Source organism: Lepisma saccharinum, chromosome 1 (genome assembly GCF_977018435.1).
Source record: "Lepisma saccharinum chromosome 1, izLepSacc3.1, whole genome shotgun sequence".
Taxonomy (NCBI): Eukaryota; Metazoa; Arthropoda; class Insecta; order Zygentoma; family Lepismatidae; genus Lepisma; species Lepisma saccharinum.
Genome location: NC_139229.1, coordinates 53,011,427 through 53,030,623, shown reverse-complemented (window position 1 = coordinate 53,030,623; position 19,197 = coordinate 53,011,427). Strand labels below are relative to the sequence as shown.

Below are 19,197 nucleotides of genomic sequence, written 5' to 3'. Positions count from 1 at the left end.
TGATCTGCTCTTAATTGAAGGAGATGATACATGCCATTACACTCTAATACATAATCTTGAAGCTTTAGTGAGAACACAACTAGACAAAACTCATACAATATTCAAGTTGTGCAGAAGATGCTTAACTGTATTTGATGGTCAGAAAATGGTGAAAGGGGTTCGTGAAGAGAGTGCAGAAATTGCTAAAAACAAGTTAATTGAGCATCTGAAATACTGTGGGAACCATAAACCTGTTCATATGGTGATGCCCAATCCAAGTGAAAATTGCAAATTCAAAAAATTTGAAGCCTTGTTGGAACACCCTGCATTTATTGTCTATGATTTCGAATCGAACCTCAAACCTATTGCATTCTGTAGCCCAGATCCAGAAGAATCTTCAAGTACACCATACCAGCAACATGAGCCTTCCAGCTTTTGTTTTGTGGTTATACGGGATGGTGTTGTTATTAAAGAATATTCATACATGGGACCAAATGCCATCAAAGAATTTGCACATAGAATAGAAAATGTGTGCCGTGACATAGCATCTAATATTTTGTTGAAATCAAAACCTATGTTGCCTTTAACAGAGGAACAGATTGAGGATTTCAACAATGCAGAAAAATGCCCGGTATGTGATTCTGAATTTTCAGATACAAATATCAAGGTACATCACCATTCTCATACAGATGGTCGATATAAACAGGCCCTGTGTAATAGCTGTAATATTAAGATCAAGAGACCAAGATTTATCCCCATATTTTGCCATGGAGCATCCAATTATGATTTCCATCATCTGATCAGGTACGAGGGGTTTGAGAAGCAGAATTTAAATATTTTAGCTGAAAATGATGAAAAATATATATCTATTAGCAAGATAATTAAAGTTGATGGTGTTTCTATTCAATTAAGATTTCTTGATTCTTACAGATTTTTACCTGCTGGCCTGGCTACACTGGCCTCTCAATTATCTGATGATGACTTGAAAATCACACGTGCCTTGTTTCCAGATCAGGACCTGAAATTAATTAGGCGGAAGGGTGTATATCCATACGACCATGTTACAGATTTTTCTAAATTTGATGAGTGTTCCCTGCCACCACAAGAAGCATTTTATAGCAAAATCAGAGGATCTGGAATTACTGATGAAGATTATCACCATGCCAAATTGATGTGGAACAGTTTTAAATGCAAGACATTTGGTGATTATCACATGGCTTATTTGAAACTTGATGTTACTCTCTCAACTGATATATTGCAAACATTCAGAAAATCTTCAATGCAAAATTATGGACTGGACCCAGTGTATTTTTACAGTGCCCCTGGTCTAGCATGGGCCTCAACGTTTTTGAATACCAAAATGCAATTGGATCTGATCCACGATCAAGATAAGTATCTGTTTATGGAGGAATGTATAAGAGGAGGGATGGTGCAATGTTCCCGGAGATATGCCAGAGCAAATAACAAGCATATGCCTGATTATGATCCAGCACGGCCATCAAATTATATACTTTATGTGGATGCAAACAACCTCTATGGTCACGCCATGATGCAAAAACTGCCATATGCAGAGCTTGAGTGGGTTGAAGATTTCAAAATTGAAGATCTTCAGGACTTTGATGACCGTGAACATGGCCTCTTCTTAGAGACTGATCTGATAATTCCAGATCATTTGCACAACAAATTTTCTGATCTGCCCCCAATTCCCGAGGTTAGGTGCCCACCTGGTTCTAAACAGAAGAAGCTCATGATGACCCTGGAGCCGAAACAGGGATATGTCATATATTACAAAAACCTCCAGTTCCTGATGAAACATGGTGTTCAAGTGACCAAAGTTGGCAAAGTTTTGAGGTTCAGGCACTCAGAATGGTTGAAACCATACATTGACACAAATACAGAGCTTCGAACATCTGCAAAAAGCCAATTTGATAAGAGCTTGTTTAAATTGATGGTGAATTCAGTGTATGGCAAAACAATTGAAAATGTCAGGAAACATACCGATGTTAAAATAATTACTGACCCCAGCCGGAGCAAAAAATTGGTTGCAAAGCCTAATTTCAATTACAGAAGAATTTATGATGAGCACATGGCACTTTTCAACATGATGAAAACAAAGATCAAGTTTGATAAACCTATTTATGAAGGGGCTGCGATATTGGAATCGTCCAAATTACATATGTTAACATTGTATTATGATGTGTTGAAACCTTTTTATAAGGATCGTGTAAAATTATTGTACATGGACACGGATAGTTTTATTCTTGAAATTCAAACAGAAGATGTTTATCAAGATATGTCACAGCCTGAATTGTTTCAATACTTTGATACCAGTGAACATACAAGAATTCAACCCCACAACAAAAAGGTACCTGGCAAGTTAAAAGATGAGACACTTGGTGATGTTATTGTGGAATTTGCTGGGTTAAGTGCCAAGATGTACAGTTTTAAAACATGTAGTGCTGTTGTCAAAAAAGCCAAGGGCATTGGCAGAGTTACTGTGGAAAAAGAGCTTGTATTTGAAGATTATAAAAATTGCATCAAATCACAGAATTCAATTAGAACATCAGAAAATAGAATTCAGAGTGAGAATCACTTGCTGACTAGCAATATTGTAACAAAAGTGGCTCTGGACCCACATGATGACAAGAGATGCATTTTATCATGCGGCATGCATACTTTACCATGGGGGCATTGTGATTTGAAAAATGGAAAAAAATGCCCAATTACAGAGCATGATTTGAAATAAATAAACATGCCTATGAACTTATTTGGGTTCAAAAAACAGGCTATTATGGACCTGCCCACACCACAACCCTCTCCTGATTTACAATCTGTAATGTCTAAACTGAGTGGCTTGTTAATTATTCATCTGAACAGCATACTTACAGATAATGATGATGAAACAGGCAAAACATTGTACATATTTAACAATAATTTAAATCATTACCAATTACCTGTAGGTGGGCAATTGCAATTTATTACAACCCCTGAGGGTGATGTTAAGATTTCAGTAGGGAGAAATATTTATAGAATTAAGCACTCAAACATGATTTCTGGCACTGTATATACTGTTTCTGCTGGTGACTGCTTATATATTGAGGTCCCTGGATCTTATGACAAGCTTATACCCTTTTTTATAGAATTAAGAATCAGATACTCTATAATAAATAACCACTAAAAGAAAATGCCTAATGATATATTTGGCCATACAAGACATGAAGATCACAGTGACGAGATTCTTATGCTTGATGTCAGAGTCAAGAAATTAAGAAGTGATTTACAAGCTTTACAAACCACACTCAATGCCAGTCTTCAATTAGAAATTACAAATTTACAATCACAATGCATGGACCCTCTTCTCAAAATTGACTCAGAACTCAAAGTGCTGCTTCAGAAATATACTGATTTGGCAACATTAGATAATTTTCAAAGTTTAGAAGAGGCTGTAGCAGCTCTTCAAGCCAAATTTAAGACTCAGGCTAACAACTCCGAGCAATTGAAACAACAATTGGAAGAGCAGATAAATAATGTCCAGACACAGCTCCAAACAATTGTCAAAAGCATAAAATCACAAGAAGATTTTGATCTAGTGATTTCCACTCTGAAAGAACAGATTCAGTCACTCCAGATACCTAATCTGGATCCTCTGCACAATGCCATAGCCGAGGTTAAAGAAAAAATTGAGACGCTTGAAAATTTTATGAACAATTTGCCATCTTCTGATGCTTTGAGTGCAATAACTCGGAGTGTAGCAAATATTAAGCTGCAACTTGAAACATATGAAGATTTTGGAAAAATTCAAAGTACCATAACTCATCTTGAGGGTACAATAGCAGCAGTGCAAAGTGATTTGGCAAATGTACAAGAATCCCGCCTGCCTGGGATTGTAGATACCCTTGTTAGTGTCCAGCAACAGATCACAAAACTTGAAAACCTCAACACTGAATCTGAACTATCTCATTTTCATCACTTGATCGATGATATTCAAACAAAGCTTGAAATTTTACAACAATCCACACCCTCTCAGGCAGATATAGCCCTGCTCCAAAATGCTATGCAAAATGTGGCTGATGCATCTGAATTAAATAATGTGAAATTGGCACTTGAATCTTTGCAAAATACAGTATCAAATCTTCCCACATCACAGGAACTTAAAAATATTAAGAGGGCAGTGAATAGGATATTGAAATCAGAAGATATCAAGAATATCCAGACAGAGATCAAACAACTCACTCAGACAGTGGCCACTCTTCCAACCAATCAACATATTAATGAATTGCATGCCCTATTTGAGGATATCAGAAGACAGGTCCATGATCTTACTGCTCAAAATTCAAAATTGGCAGTTGTTGAAAATTTACAGCAAATTGTAGCTAATATCAAGCAACAGCTAGGAACCATGGAATCCAATCAAGCAAATGCTCTCTCTGTTTTTGCCACCCAGCTTCAAGAGATTGTGCAACAATACAAGAAACTTATTGTGGACATAAAAATCAAGCCAGGCCACGATGATGTTGTTAGGACCATCAATGAGCATCTTGAATCTGTAACAAGCAGATTGCTTACAGCAGAAAAGGAAATAACAGGCATAATCGAGAATCCAAAACATACAGTAATTCTTGAATTGTACAGCATCCCCAACAAAGAATATGATTCACCATTTACACCAGGTGGCAAAATATATATGCTGTCCCCTGCACAATTTTATTATCAGTTTTTTGTTGGGGGCACACTGAGACCAATCAAGATCAAATATTGGCATCAGCCACAGGCACACCACTACCCCACCTTATCAATAACAAATGCTGAGAACAAAGTGAAAATCACCAGTGTAGAGTTAGAGGATTTTACAGATCCCAATACATTAGAAACAGCCTATGCTGAAGATGATGGATCTCTGGAATTTAAAATACAAATAGGGGACAAATTATATTTAGAAAATCCTGCAGTCTCAGCTGCTGAACACCCTATAGTTGCAATATTCTTGTTTTCATATTATGTCTAGACAAATTATAGTTGATGAATTACACAGACAAGCCCGACATAATTATAAGAGACTCCCAGTAGTCACAAAAGGCATAGATGATTTATGGCAGAGCGACTTGATTGAAATGGCAACTGGGCAGTTGAAAAACTTAGACAAAATCAACAAGGGCTACAAGTATCTACTCACTGTAATAGATACATTTTCAAAATTTGCCTGGGCTGTGCCACTCAAATCCAAGACTGGAACATGTGTTACAGAAGCCTTCAGGACAATCATCAATCATTCAGGAAGATCACCGCGCTATTTGCAAACAGATAATGGCAAAGAATTTTATAATTCAGTGTTTCAACAATTTATTAAAAGCCAGGCAATAAAACATTATTCGAGTTACAGTGACCTCAAAGCCTCAATTGTAGAGAGATTCAACAGAACCTTAAAAAATCTTATGTATAAACAATTTACACTGCAGGGTAATTATAAATGGCTTACAATCCTTCCAGAACTTCTACATAAATATAACAACTCGGTCCATTCCACAATCAACATGAAACCCTCTGAAGTAACTTCATCTGATGAGCAAAAATTGATCAGCACTGTTTATTATCCTAGATACCAGCCAACAACAAGAAGGGCCAAATACAGGGTGGGTGATCAAGTAAGAATCAGCAAATATAAGCACTTATTCAAAAGAGGCTTTACAAGAAACTGGAGCACCGAATTATTTACAGTAGTTCAAGTTAAACCTGGGACCCTTAACACATATATAATAAAAGATCACCGAGGAGAAATTCTCAAAGGCAGGTTTTATGAACAAGAGCTCAGCAAAACTAAACAGCCTGACACATATCTCATTGAAAAAATTATCCGCAGAAAAGGCAACAAGTTACTTGTCAAATGGCTGGGTCATCCGGAAAACAGCTGGATCGATGCAGACAAAGTGATAATATGAACACCTGGGATGTTATAAAAAGGCTGCCAGAACCTGAACAACAGAATAAGATAAATGGAGTGCTGCTGCCTGATAATATTAGGTGTCTTATTGTTGGGCCATCTGCATGTGGTAAAACTACACTAATGGTTGATAATTTTTTATTGGCACCCAACTGGTTAGACTGGAAAAACAGGCACTTGTATGTTTTCTCTAAGAGCTTGGAACAATTAAAATATCAGCAGCTGATGAAGCTATATGATGGATTGGATATAGCCACTTTTGAATCAGATGTTAAGCCACTCCATGAATGTCTCGATAATTCTGTTGTTGTGTTTGATGACGTTATACTGGATAATCAAAACAAGGTTAGAAATTTCTTTACACAGGGGCGGCACAAAAACATTGATTGCTTCTACCTGGCACAGACTTTTTCAAAAATTCCGAAGCAGCTGATCCGAGACAACAGCAATTTTATATGCGTGTTTCATCAAGATCATACCAACCTCAAACACATACATGATGAATATGTAGGTGGGGACTTGAGCTACAATGATTTTTCCAAGTTTTGCAGCAAGTGCTGGAACCAGGACAGTTATGGGTTTGTCACAATTGATATGACAAGAACACCTAATAGTGGCAAATACAGAAATAAAATCAACGATTTTCTAGACGTTGAGACGTATATAAATAACCATGAAACGACCAGTCATTGATGATCTTAAGTTAAGAGATTATCTTGTAAAAAGATTTAAGGGATGGAAATCAGAGAACCGAGGAATTTATGAAAAACACAAACAAACAGAACAGCCTGTAATTGATGCTATTAATAATTTAGGTAAGAATATCAAAACTGTTACAGAGCAAAATCAAGATTTGATCACAGAGCTTGTACCTGTAGCTGCAAGGAACATATTAGATTATCCATTCACCCCACTTTCCAGTATTCATACACCTAGTCCTGTTGCCCCTCGAAGAATTGAAGCTAGTCAAGATCCTATTGAATTGGGTCTTCTTGCTCAAAAATATTTAACCACACCTAAAGACAACAAAGATGAGGTGTTTGGCTTATATGCTGACACAGAGCTTGATGGGAGCATCATTCATAGAATTGGCAATTTCAGAGTAACATTTATGGGGGATGATATAATTGTTTATTCAGAATCTCGTCTCGGAGAAAAAGGTGCTTTTGTTAAGTACACCGGCACACCTGGGTTGTGGGAACTGATAACTAGGAAAAGGCCTGGCAGCTATACAGATCAAGATTATGAGGATTACAAAGAAATATTAATAAAATCAGATGCTCTATACCAGAACAATGATCCCACACAAAAAAGAGTCAAGTCTAGCAGTGGGGCAAAATACAATAATTTAATCAAACCCATATGGTCGCAGATCAAGACTGGCAGTGGAATCAAACAATACAACACCCTGCCTAAAGAATTTGTGTGGGTTGATGATGTCAGGAAACTTGTAGATAGGTTATTGGTGATAGCTGGGGAGGAAAATGCTGGCAACCACAATTTTTACAATGAAAAGGTTGGAATTATGGACATGATAAGCACCAAATTATCTAATTTTATAGTGAATGACCCTAAGGGGATTGGATATCTCATAAAAATTATTAATACTCTACCACCTAAATTTTGGAATATTTCTGAGGGTCGGGGCCTTGTTAATGACATTATAAACAAGCTGCCATTTGAACTACACATTCCAGGCTATCAGTATTGTGGTCCAGGCACAAAATTGGATCATAGATTAAACAGAGGGGACCCTGGTGTTAATCCCCTAGATGCTGCTTGTAGAGACCATGACATAGCATACAACACACATTCTGATCTTGACAAGAGACATGTTGCAGACAAGAAATTAGAAGAGGCTGCATTTGGCAGATTTGTAAGCAAAGATGCTTCTTTAAGTGAGAGAATATCAGCATTGGGAACCACCATAGCTATGAGCACCAAACAAAAACTGGGGTGGGGGTTGTAAATAATAAACCTACAATGAAGGCCAAGGGTGTTATGTATCAAATACCTTATGCAGGTCTCAAATCTCTTAAAACTATTGACAGTCTTTTAACCAAAAAGCAGCGCAAGAAAAAAAGCTCTTGTATTGCAAAGGGACATGGTATGAAATTGTTGCTTAGTACCCCCCAATTAAAAAAATTACAGCAATCAAGAAAAAAATTGCATACAGGGGGTTTCATATTTACTATCCCTGCCATCTTAGCTGCTCTCGGGGCTGTTGGGAGCTTGGCTGGGGGATCAGCTGCCATAGCAAAAACAGTAATAGATGCCAAGAAAAATAGGGCAGAATTAGATGAGCAGAAGCGCCATAACCTGGCAATGGAGAAAAAAGGCAAAGGTGTTAAGAGAGCCATGAATAAGTTTAAAAAAAACAAGAGCCGCTTACAAACCAAGATATTGAAGCTTTAATCAAGCCACTGGGCATCAAACATTTTAGGGGTGTGTACATGTCTGATTCTTTACCGGAGCAACCACTCAACAAAGAGTGTGGCATTGTTAATTTGGATGAGTACAAAAATCAGGGCACTCACTGGATTTGTTATCTTAAATATTTAAACAGTGAGGCATTTGTGTTTGATTCATTTGGAGGTGTTCCACCTGAAAATTTAGTAAAATATCTAAAATCAGCTAATCTTTATTACAATAATGCCCGTGTTCAGAACTTCAAAGATGTTAATTGTGGACATTTGTGTTTATCTGTTCTCAGATATATGTCTCAAATAAATAAACCATCAATTGAAAATTTTCAAAAGGCCTTGTGGTATCTGAAACATCATGGGGGTATTCCATCTCACCAGCCAAAATTCAATATTGAAACTCAAATTACATGATGACATAGTGTATCCCAAAACAATAGCTCTCAGAGCATTTTACGGCATGTACCTGATCCCTAATATTACACACCACAACAACACAATTGCAGTAGGGGATCAAAAAATTGTCATCACTCCAGGGCAATATAATCTGTCCACTCTAAATGCTCAATTACCCAGAGGTGTAGTGTTAAGTCAAAATTCTGTCACTCACAGAGTAGAGATTGTGTCTGCTACAGAAACAGTGCATCTGGGTACTATAGGAGAGCTGTTAGGCTTTGAGAACAACACAAAACTTGAAGCAGCCATCAAACACACTGCTATGAATATACCCAAATTCTTAGCCATAGAGACTCTGAATATTCACTGTAATGTGGCCGAGGGTATGATTACCAAATCAAATGGCATAGGCACTCACAAACAAACTGGCATCATTGCAACATTCAAACCTAATTCCGAATTTATGGAGCCCATCATCTACAATCCATCCCCAACATTATATTTTCCTGTGTGTCATAATAGAATAGATTACATTGAATTGATGGTCACTAATGAAAAAGAAGAATTAGTTGATTTTGCTGGAGCCACAACAACTGCTATCATAGAGATTAACATTTAAATAAAAATACATACAATAGAAAATATTGAGAGTTATGAGCTACAATCATTCCCTCCAAACAGGAGGACATTTGCAAATTTAAATCAACCCAACACGGAAATTGAGGTTGATCTTGATGTAGGGGATGGATTTATACACCCTCACAGAGCAGATCTATACATCAAATTTGATGTTGTAAAGCTCGATGGAACAGATTATCCGGCAAATTCAAATATAAGACTTGTAGACAATTTTGTGCCGCATCTGTTCTCTGAAATTGAGATCAGAAAGCATGGCGTTGTTATAAACAGAGTAGATTATCCCGGCATTACCTCCACAGCTTTGGCCACATTAAAATTATCCAAAACCGAGGCTTCATACTACAGAATCGGTGGATTTGAAGCTGGTGATAAGATATTAACCAAGAGCCACACTGTACTGTTCCCCATGCGCCTATTGCCAGGATTCTTCTCGGATTACAAAGAAATTATGTGGAAGGGCGGGTTAAGAATTACATTTAGAAGAGCTGCAAATGATAATAATGCTTTGATGAGATACAGCACATTAAACCCTACAGGAGAAGCTCTGCCTAATACCTTACCTGATGCAGGAAAATGCATTATTCAGACTATGGAGTTAAGAATCCCTGTTGTTGAGTATGAGGCCAGTTATGCTCTTAAATACAAAGCTGATATAGTAAAAAATCCACAGATTCCTCTGCAATTTTATACATATCAATGCGTACAGAAGCCCGCATCTGGCACATATTATGAATTTGATGCTACAAACTCATTCTCCAGTATTCAATACGACATGCCTGATTTCGTGGTGGTACTGTTTCAGACTGGGAGACACAATAATCAGGAAAAAAATTCAAGTAGATTTGATAACTGCAACATCAAGAACATATATCTTAAAAATGGCAGAAATGAGGTCTTTCCTAGAGAAAATTATAATTTAGACATGTCCAAGGATGATTTTCTTAAATTATATGAGGCTTTTTCTTCCTTCAAGCGCGTCACTACTGGCAATACTGACCTGTACTACACACCAGATGAATTCAAAACACAGAGACCCATGTTTGTAATTAACACTTCAAAAAGGAAACAAGTTGTGGTTAATGACAGGACAAACATTAAAATTATCTGTGAATTTCACGAGGCTTTACCTGAAGACACAATATGCAGTGTTATTCTCATCGGTGAAAAATCATATATTTATGATGTGAGAAATGAGAGAGTCACAGAGCAGTTCTAGAAGCACGATTCAAACACAGAGGCCCTTGATTACAAAACAATAATACCAACACTTTGCTGTCAGAGAGGCCCCAGACACTCTACCAGCTTTGAAACCTCAACTGTATTATCAGCTAGCAGTGAATATCTTATGTGTGGGCAGTTGCATATATTTCAATCTTATATCAGGACTCGAACCCAAAGCCTCTGATTACAATGCCACAATATTAACACTTCTCAATATGGAATATGCCCACATTTTACTGGGTTCTGAGACCCTTATGCAGACAAAATTGGATTTTGAACTGCCATAATATTTTCTAAGTCTTTGCCTAGGCTCATATTATCAGAATAGAATTGCTTTCAGCACGAGGGGGGTACAGTTCATTGCCACTGTGTGAAAATATGTTTTTATCTCAATAATCTTTGTTACATTTTCCTTGTTACAGACATGTTACACGCACAGAAAGATTAATGCCCCCCCTTCAGTGAATCATACAGAAAAATCATTAATGCTCCCTTCTAGCGTGTCTCTTGCGTGCCGGCAAAGCACGCAAACAATTAACTATGCTTACCCGCTCTTCTCCTATTGTATTGAGGAGGTGGTTATAAAACATGAGAAAATAAGAAAATTCAGTTTTTTGTACAATATATTATTGTAAAACACTTTTTACCAGGTTTTCAGATCTGGGAGTTGTATATCAACTATTCTCAAAATCTCACTTGTGGACATATTATTTTGCCACATGTTTTCAATCTTAAATATTTTATCAGGACTCGAACCCAAAGCCCCTTGTTTACAAGACAACAATATTAACATTTTGCCATCAGGAGAGGCTTTACATTTTATCAGGACTCAAACCCGAGCCTTTTGCTTACAAAGCAACAATATTAACATTTTGCCATCAGGAGAGGCTTCACATTTTATCAGGACTCAAACCCAGAGGCCTCCTGATTGCAAGGCAATAAAAACCATGGGGCTATGCACCACACTCCACTGGGCCTCAGAACCCAGTAACTATAAGCTTTATATTAATATACATGGCAGAATCAATCTGAGCTACACTAAAATTCAATTCCTGGGATTTTGACAGAAAAACACACTATAAGCAATAAGATCATATGGGAACTTGGCATAATTTTAAGTATAAGCAAATCTGTCTGAGAGGCTTTCACCCTTTCTACACTAGAATTCAAAATTCTTAAAATTAAGAGCATATCACACTGGAAGAATTGGGGTATAGGCCCCTCTTGGCATTGTCTTAAGTACGGGTAAATCTATCTGTTGAGCCCTCGCCTTTTCTACACTAGAAATTCAGAATTTCTTAAAAATCAGAGCATATCACACCTGAAGAATTGGGGTATAGGCCTCTCTTGGCTTTGTTTTAAGTATAAGCAAATCTGATTGTTCAATCAAATAGCCTCGCCTTTTCTACACTTAAAAGTTGTGCTGTCCGTACCGTAAACCCCACTACTTAATCATAAGTATTGTTTATGGTCATCAGTGATAAAAACAGTCCGCTTGTAATTCTTGCTTGAAATATGTTACACATCCAGAAGACACTTAGTTACTTCGTAAATTAATGGTCACTATAAACGAGTGATTTTCTAAAAAGAGGAACTACAACCGAGGTACTTTCTCAAGCGAGTTACTGTGTTATTTGTTAAGTTAGTAACTGTAAATGCATTACTTGTTAAAATGGATAACTGTAACAGAGTTACTTTGTGAAATGAGTAACTGTTAAACTGAGTAACTTTTTAAGATGAGTAACTGTAACTGCGATACTTGCTCAAAAGGAACTATAACTTTCTCTAGTGAGTAACTGTAACTGATTTATTTTTCCAAGCGAGTAACTGTAATTTAGTTATTTTCTGAAATGAGTAACTTAGTTACTTTCAGAAATGAGGAAAAGTAACTCAGTTACTTTCAGAAATGAGTAACTGTAACTTAGTTGCTTTCTGATATGAGTAACTGTAACTTAGTTACTATCTGAAATGAGTAACCAACTTCAATTACTTTATCAAATTAGTAATTATAACTAAAAGTGAGTAACTGTAATTGCGTTACTTGGTCAAAAATTAACTATAAACGAGATATTTTCTGAAATGAGTAACTGTAACTGAATTACTTTTGGGGCATAGTATCTGTATCTCAGTTACTTTAGAAAGTAAACACAACTTTACAGTGTGGAAATTAAAATCCAAAATTTAAAAGCACCTCAAAATGACCCCGTCATTCATTCTAGGCACTCTGCAAGTTTCTGGTGTCAAAAGTGACGATACCAGCCAGAATTTTTAATCCTTAAACACCTAAGGTTGACTTACCCCTTCTCGTCTTGAAGTCTCGGCTAAGGTGAAGACCGGCTTTTGACTTGAAGATCCCACTTCTCCAGTATCTTGTGTTTTCGTAACGTCACTTGAACAAACACTTCACGACAAGTAATTTGTAAGCAAACTTTAAGCGCCGATGAAATGTTTGAGCTTCCCAAACTTGAAAAGCACTTCAAAACTTTCCTATTAAATATTCATAACTACACAAACACACGCACACACTAAAAAAAAAATCACCGCCGAATCGTGTACAAGGGTAACACCTTCAAAGAATGAATTGACGAACATGAGGCACGCAGCAGGAGACGAATGCAAACATTGTTCTTGACCCCCCAAACGGAAGGGTGGCGATTTGTTCAATTTGACGCCGCGGCAAAACTACGCAAGGCTTAATATCACGTGGACCCGGTTGTTTAGCTCGAACAGCAACGTGCCTTTCGTGCTACGGAGGCAACAGTTGCCTACGAACTGTCTACACCGCGGAACTTAAACGGCAAGACGTACCTTCCTTCGCCGTCGAGATGAAGTTTGGTTGGCTGTAGCGACACTGACAGACTGCCACGAGCCGCAGGGTTGCTAGCGGCTATGTAATTATCGAACTTTTAGAGCCGTTCAGAGCATTTCGTTTGGTAAGAAAATTGTGATCTACCGCCAACTAATTTCCAGAAATGACTCCTAACTGCTGTTAAGACTTTTATTGTTTTCTTGATATATAACAGAAAATATATTCCAAATTAAAAAAGTCTGGGTCTGCATAAAGAAGCGAAACAAAAGGCAGTAAAACAAAAATCCACGAAAAATATTTAACAAAAAATGTACATCCTCAAAATAATATTCATAAAAATGAGAAAAAATTTTCAGTATGGGAATGAATTTTTTGTCTCAACTAATATGAAGTATTTACTACGTTGCAGAGATAATATTTAGATGCATCTACAGTCTCCCTTAATGCACATATTTATAGGGTATAAAATCGCGACATCTTTTGGAATTAGAACTAAGTTAACGTTAAAGTTTAAAGTAAAAAAAAAACTGGTTTTAAGCTAAATTCCCTCTTTATTATTATTCAGTTGAAATTCAATAGACTTTCTCCTCGGCAATATAAATGTAAGCTATCTGATCGCAATTTCTCCTATTTCACATTTTAATCACCTTTGTCAATCGCGACGATAATGATGATTTATGAACTCATGAAATACATGAATCGGGAAACACAATGGCACAACCACCATGCATATCCAGAATTGGAAATGCGTCACTGGAAGTTGCCCATTCTCTTACAAGATGGCAGCTCTGAGTCTTCTCATAATATTTTGTATATTGAAAAGCCGACGACGTATCTTTTAATAAAGATTAATCAAAGTTTAATTGATACTCTTAACACCATATAATGCTGTAATGTTGTTGCCATTGACTGAAAACATCAGCACTCATCAATAATAAATATGACTCTGCTTCTATTATTATTGCTTTGGCAATAAATACCTGTTCCTCCCTGTGTACTAAAGGTGACAATCGATTCTATTCGATCTCTTTCTATTCTTTATCCGTCACAAGAACGAAGTCAATGTAAACAAAACGCATTGCTTGTGAAAAATCCTATTGGTTGTTCGAATGGAAGATCTGCAGGTATCTCGCGCGTGGTACTTCCGTGCTATATTCAAGTTGTATGACTTTATATCGTGAGTTGTGTCTCGGGTTCGAATCCTGGCCTGGGCATATGTGTTCTTTGTGAGAGTCCCTTCATCAATTTCATCCTACCATCCCTCACCGTCGCGATTAGCCAACGGTGGATGAAAAGTGACGCTAAATAACAACAATCAAAACCAGATCAAATCAAATATTCTGAGCTGTAAAGCTACGACCAATAATCATGGTCGAACGTTACGGCAAGATGTAGCTCCTGGGCTTCATACAGCGCTACGCTAACCACTCGGCCAAGGAGGCTGGCAGGATTTTTATTGTTCGTTCACTCATTACTTGTATTTCTATTTACTATATTTATTTTCATTTCTATTTCGGTCACATCGAAATGATGAGGATGAATGTGTGAAAGGTTCGGCCCCCCCTATCCCTCGTTTCTTTCCGGCTCTCTGGATGTCTTACTGCCTTTAATCCTTCTAATCCCTCCTTTCACCTCACCCTAGGTGCCAAGCGAGCAGATTATTTTTGCGCCGGAATTACGAAAGGGGGGTTTCACATAGAATTTATATTTTTATGTCGCCGGTTCGTTTACACATATACAGCAAGTGAATATACAACTTGTTAAATGGACAGTACCGTAGTTCTTTAAATCATAACATTCTAGTAGGATATATTGGTTTATTATACGTAGTTATATATATATATATATATATATATATATATATATATATATATATATACACACATATTTTACACAGCGTTTCCATGTGTGTCTTGCAAAGACCAAATTAACAAATCTCTAAATCAATATAATTGCGCACCTATGGCATAACCATCGGCACTTCCTTTACCACAGAGTTAGCATAACTATCTCTGTGGGCCTATCCTCAGCTTAAATGATATTCCGTTCATTACAAATTCGTTTCCTTACGCTTTCACTCCTTCCTTTGGGCATCAATTATTCAATACGGAAATATCCACATACTCAAAGCTTTTTCTAAAATGGGGACTTGGGACAGCAACAGGGGCTGGCATAACCAGATGCTACATTATTATATCCAGTTTAGCCACCATAAGTGGACTAAACTTGACGAGACGTTCCTCTTTCGTCGATCAATGGGGAAACACTGTTTTTTTGCTAAAGCTCACTGGCCTATTTTATAGTCGGGGTAAACGTCCGTGGACGTGGACCCCGTAGCGTTGGAAAATTCCACTGCCAACGGTCTTTTGAAACCGGGGAGGTAAAAAACAGGGGAATCTAACATTTCAGCAAAGCACAATCCAATAAGCATATAACTTACATGCAATAATAACATAAAAGTACACTCATGGCAACATATTACTTAACCCTGCACCTTGTAGCTGGCCAGCAATTAATTAACATATTACCAAAACCAGTAATGGTCAATTCGACCGTTACAAATTATGAACTAATGTTTCTTAACTACGTGGAATGTAGAAAAAATTGTCAAATAACACACTAACTACTAAAAAGGAAAGCATAACCTCGCATTTACAACATTCCTGGACACGTCACTGTACATTTATGTAGTGTACACCCAACGGCAAAATAAACAGTAGGCGAATTGTTCATCACCATTTTCATTAGGTCTGCATTGCACAATATGATGATAATTGGATTGGTGTTTTAAGTCCATTTTATGCACAGTAAGGCTAATCGGGACTGGACCTACAGTTTAAAGTGGGATCCGAACCACTATGTGCCTCCACCGGGTATCGAACCCGGCATCCCTTGATTACAAGGCAACGACGCTACCACTGCGCCATCGGGGAGGCCCAATATGATGATAATGAATTGAAATACAGACGTCAATAACAAAGGGCAATGCCTGTTTCGCACCAACATATTTTCATTCCTTAAAACAACACAGGATGTAGAATAAAAAGTAATGAAATTAACGATGGACAATTTGCCTACCATTATCTTTGCCGTTGACTGTACAAAATGTAATTTTCAGTTATTTAACATATCTTATTTTGAATTTAAAAGCAGAAAGTAAAACCCAATGAATTAAACAATTATTTACGACGCAGAAAGTATCACAATTTTATATTAGAGTGAAATATTTTTCTGCAACCTACCAGTGATTTTTATTTTTCAGCAAATGTTCCTATCAGTGAAATCAAAGTCTGCAGTGGTACCATACGTATTTCGAAATGCGGTAGCACTGAATCTACCCCCTCCTTGCGCACGCCTCTGAATGCATGTAATTAACGTACACCTGTATAGCAGTGCTATTCTAATTCCGTAAAAGGGCTACACCCTTCCATATCTCCCCTTTTTTCGGGGAAGCTAATGAAAGTAACCAAGCTTTGTGTAACTTTTATAACATATTCTAGTGGCTGGGAGCAAGTGGAGCTGGCAACGCTGCGCCGACGAGCAGAGCGCAGGTAAGAGTTCTGCTAGAGAGTAATATGGCATCGGATATTACTCAGAGAGCGAAGAATGCCGCAAGACTGCGCGACACTCAAAACAACGTTGATCATTTGTTTGTAGCGTGTAACATAATCTGCTAACGGCCACAACACAAGCTCGTAAAGCAGGCCGTAGGTAGTACGTAAGACTGTGAAAAAAGATATAGACGAACACTTTTCCCTTTGTTTTGTGCGAGTCGGTTTACTAGTAGATTTTGGCGGTGATTCAACCGACCTTTTATGACGCCTGTCTGTAATTAATCACCTCAGAAACATTTTCAATTGTGAACTTTGATTTGTACAGGAAGTTAAAGGCTGACTAATTGTCAAAGTGACGTGTAGCAACTTCGTGTCAGCTGGTGATTCCAATAAACATTATATCTGGCAGCAGCGTTTCCCCCCTTAACCATAACTTTAAACTACCCTGCTCCCTTCCCCCTAAATTCCACTTTACTCCAATAGAAAAACATGTTATAGTATATTTTACGTAGGTTTCAATGACGAAAAATAACAGCCTTATTTTTTTAATATATTTTAAGTGCTACTGTTAAAGAACACATTGTTTAGCGAATATATACATCATAGGCGTAACTTGGCAGGGACAAGAGAGGGCGCTTGCTCCCCCCCAATATATATTCAGGTTTAATATTTTTTAATTAAATAACCTCATGGGACCTTTGGAAAAAGTAATAAAGATGTAATATTTGTGATTTCGCAAGTGTAAAAGTTATTTAAGTAAACAATCCTGGCCGCTCTCTTTATTGGGTGGAACTTTTCGATTCTGACCCTCCAAAGTTAAACCCCAGGCTCGACTCAGCCACCTCCCGCAAATAGGCTGAAAATTGCGCCCATTTAGCTTAAATTGCTACATGATTTTGCAATATAATCATACGAGTCATTCCATGCGAAATCAACACAGTCCCCAACCTGACCATCTCCGATTTTCATGAAATTTGGAGAGTTGAAAGTATGTATGGAACTTAGTAACTACGATTTTTTTTTTTAGTTTCGTTTGTCTATATAAAACATATCAAAAAATCATACTGGGACTGCAATGGGATCAGAAGATACAAAATAATATGTGTAACTATGTGACTGATAAAAGCCTCATTACATGAACTATGACGAGTCAAAAGTCCCTTAACACCCCCTAGAAAATGTAAAGGAGCTATCCTGGTCATGAAAGAAATAGGTTAGACACAGGGAGATCCCCAGCTGTGTGTATCAAGCGCAGGTCCGGCATATTGTTGACCGCCATATTGAATTCAACGCAAAAATTTCAAAGGAAAGGGGGTGATGTGATATATCAAATCAGGCTAGATGGTGATCTATTAAAAGGTCTGCACATTCCCCAGATCTAACATCTTAGGAGGACTTTTACCTTCAGAAACATTTGAAGAGAATGGTGCATGCACTAAAAGTCCGTCATATTGATCATCTGAGAGAAGGCATAGTTGCTGCTTGCGATGATGTTGCACCTGCTACATTGCCAAATGTTCTACGTGAATGTGAGAGATGTCAACTACTGTGCATACAGGAACAATGACAACATTATAATGTGCATATATCGTAAGTGAAAGATATGCGTATAACGTTTTGCTGGCTAAAGATACGAGTATGTTGGAAAAATCTTCGCCGCTTTATTTTTCGTGAAATTCTAGCCTGATTTGATATATCACATCACCACCTTTCCTTTGAAATTTTTGCGTTGAATTCAATATGGCGGTCAACAATATGCCGGACCTGCGCTTGACACACATGGCTAGGGATCTCCCTGTGTCTAACCTATTTCCTTGATGACCAGGATAACTCCTTTACATTTTCTAGGGGGTGTTAAGGGACTTTTGACTCGTCATAGTTCATGTAATGAGGCTTTTATCAGTCACATAGTTACACATATTATTTTGTATCTTCTGATCCCATTGCAGTCCCAGTATGATTTTTTGATATGGACCAAATATATTTTTTTCACGATTTTTGGTGATGACATGTTTTGAGATATTCAAGGTCAAAAGTCAAGGTCACGTGACAAAATTATATTTTTATCCAAAGGTATGATTGTTATATATCATTGGAAAGCTTGTTCAATTCCCTGTACAATAAGCTTTATTTGAGCTTCCTAGGCGAAATAGGGGCGGAGTTACAGCACATTTAGTATAGCTAAGCGGGCTCAAAAAGAGCAATTTCTGCTAAATTTGACCTTGAATAATATAACAA

At 37.4% G+C, this 19,197-nt stretch overlaps 1 protein-coding gene across 1 annotated transcript in view; it reads right to left on the bottom strand.

The window, feature by feature from the left end:
- The window catches only part of LOC145995247 (protein Wnt-5b-like), a 966,808-nt gene extending 953,453 nt beyond the window's left edge, over positions 1-13,355 (bottom strand). The window contains exon 1 of the mRNA XM_083131817.1: positions 12,895-13,355. The gene's annotated coding sequence lies outside the window, so the exon portion shown is untranslated. The remainder of the gene's footprint in view (positions 1-12,894) is intronic.
- Positions 13,356-19,197: the final 5,842 nt, after the last annotated feature.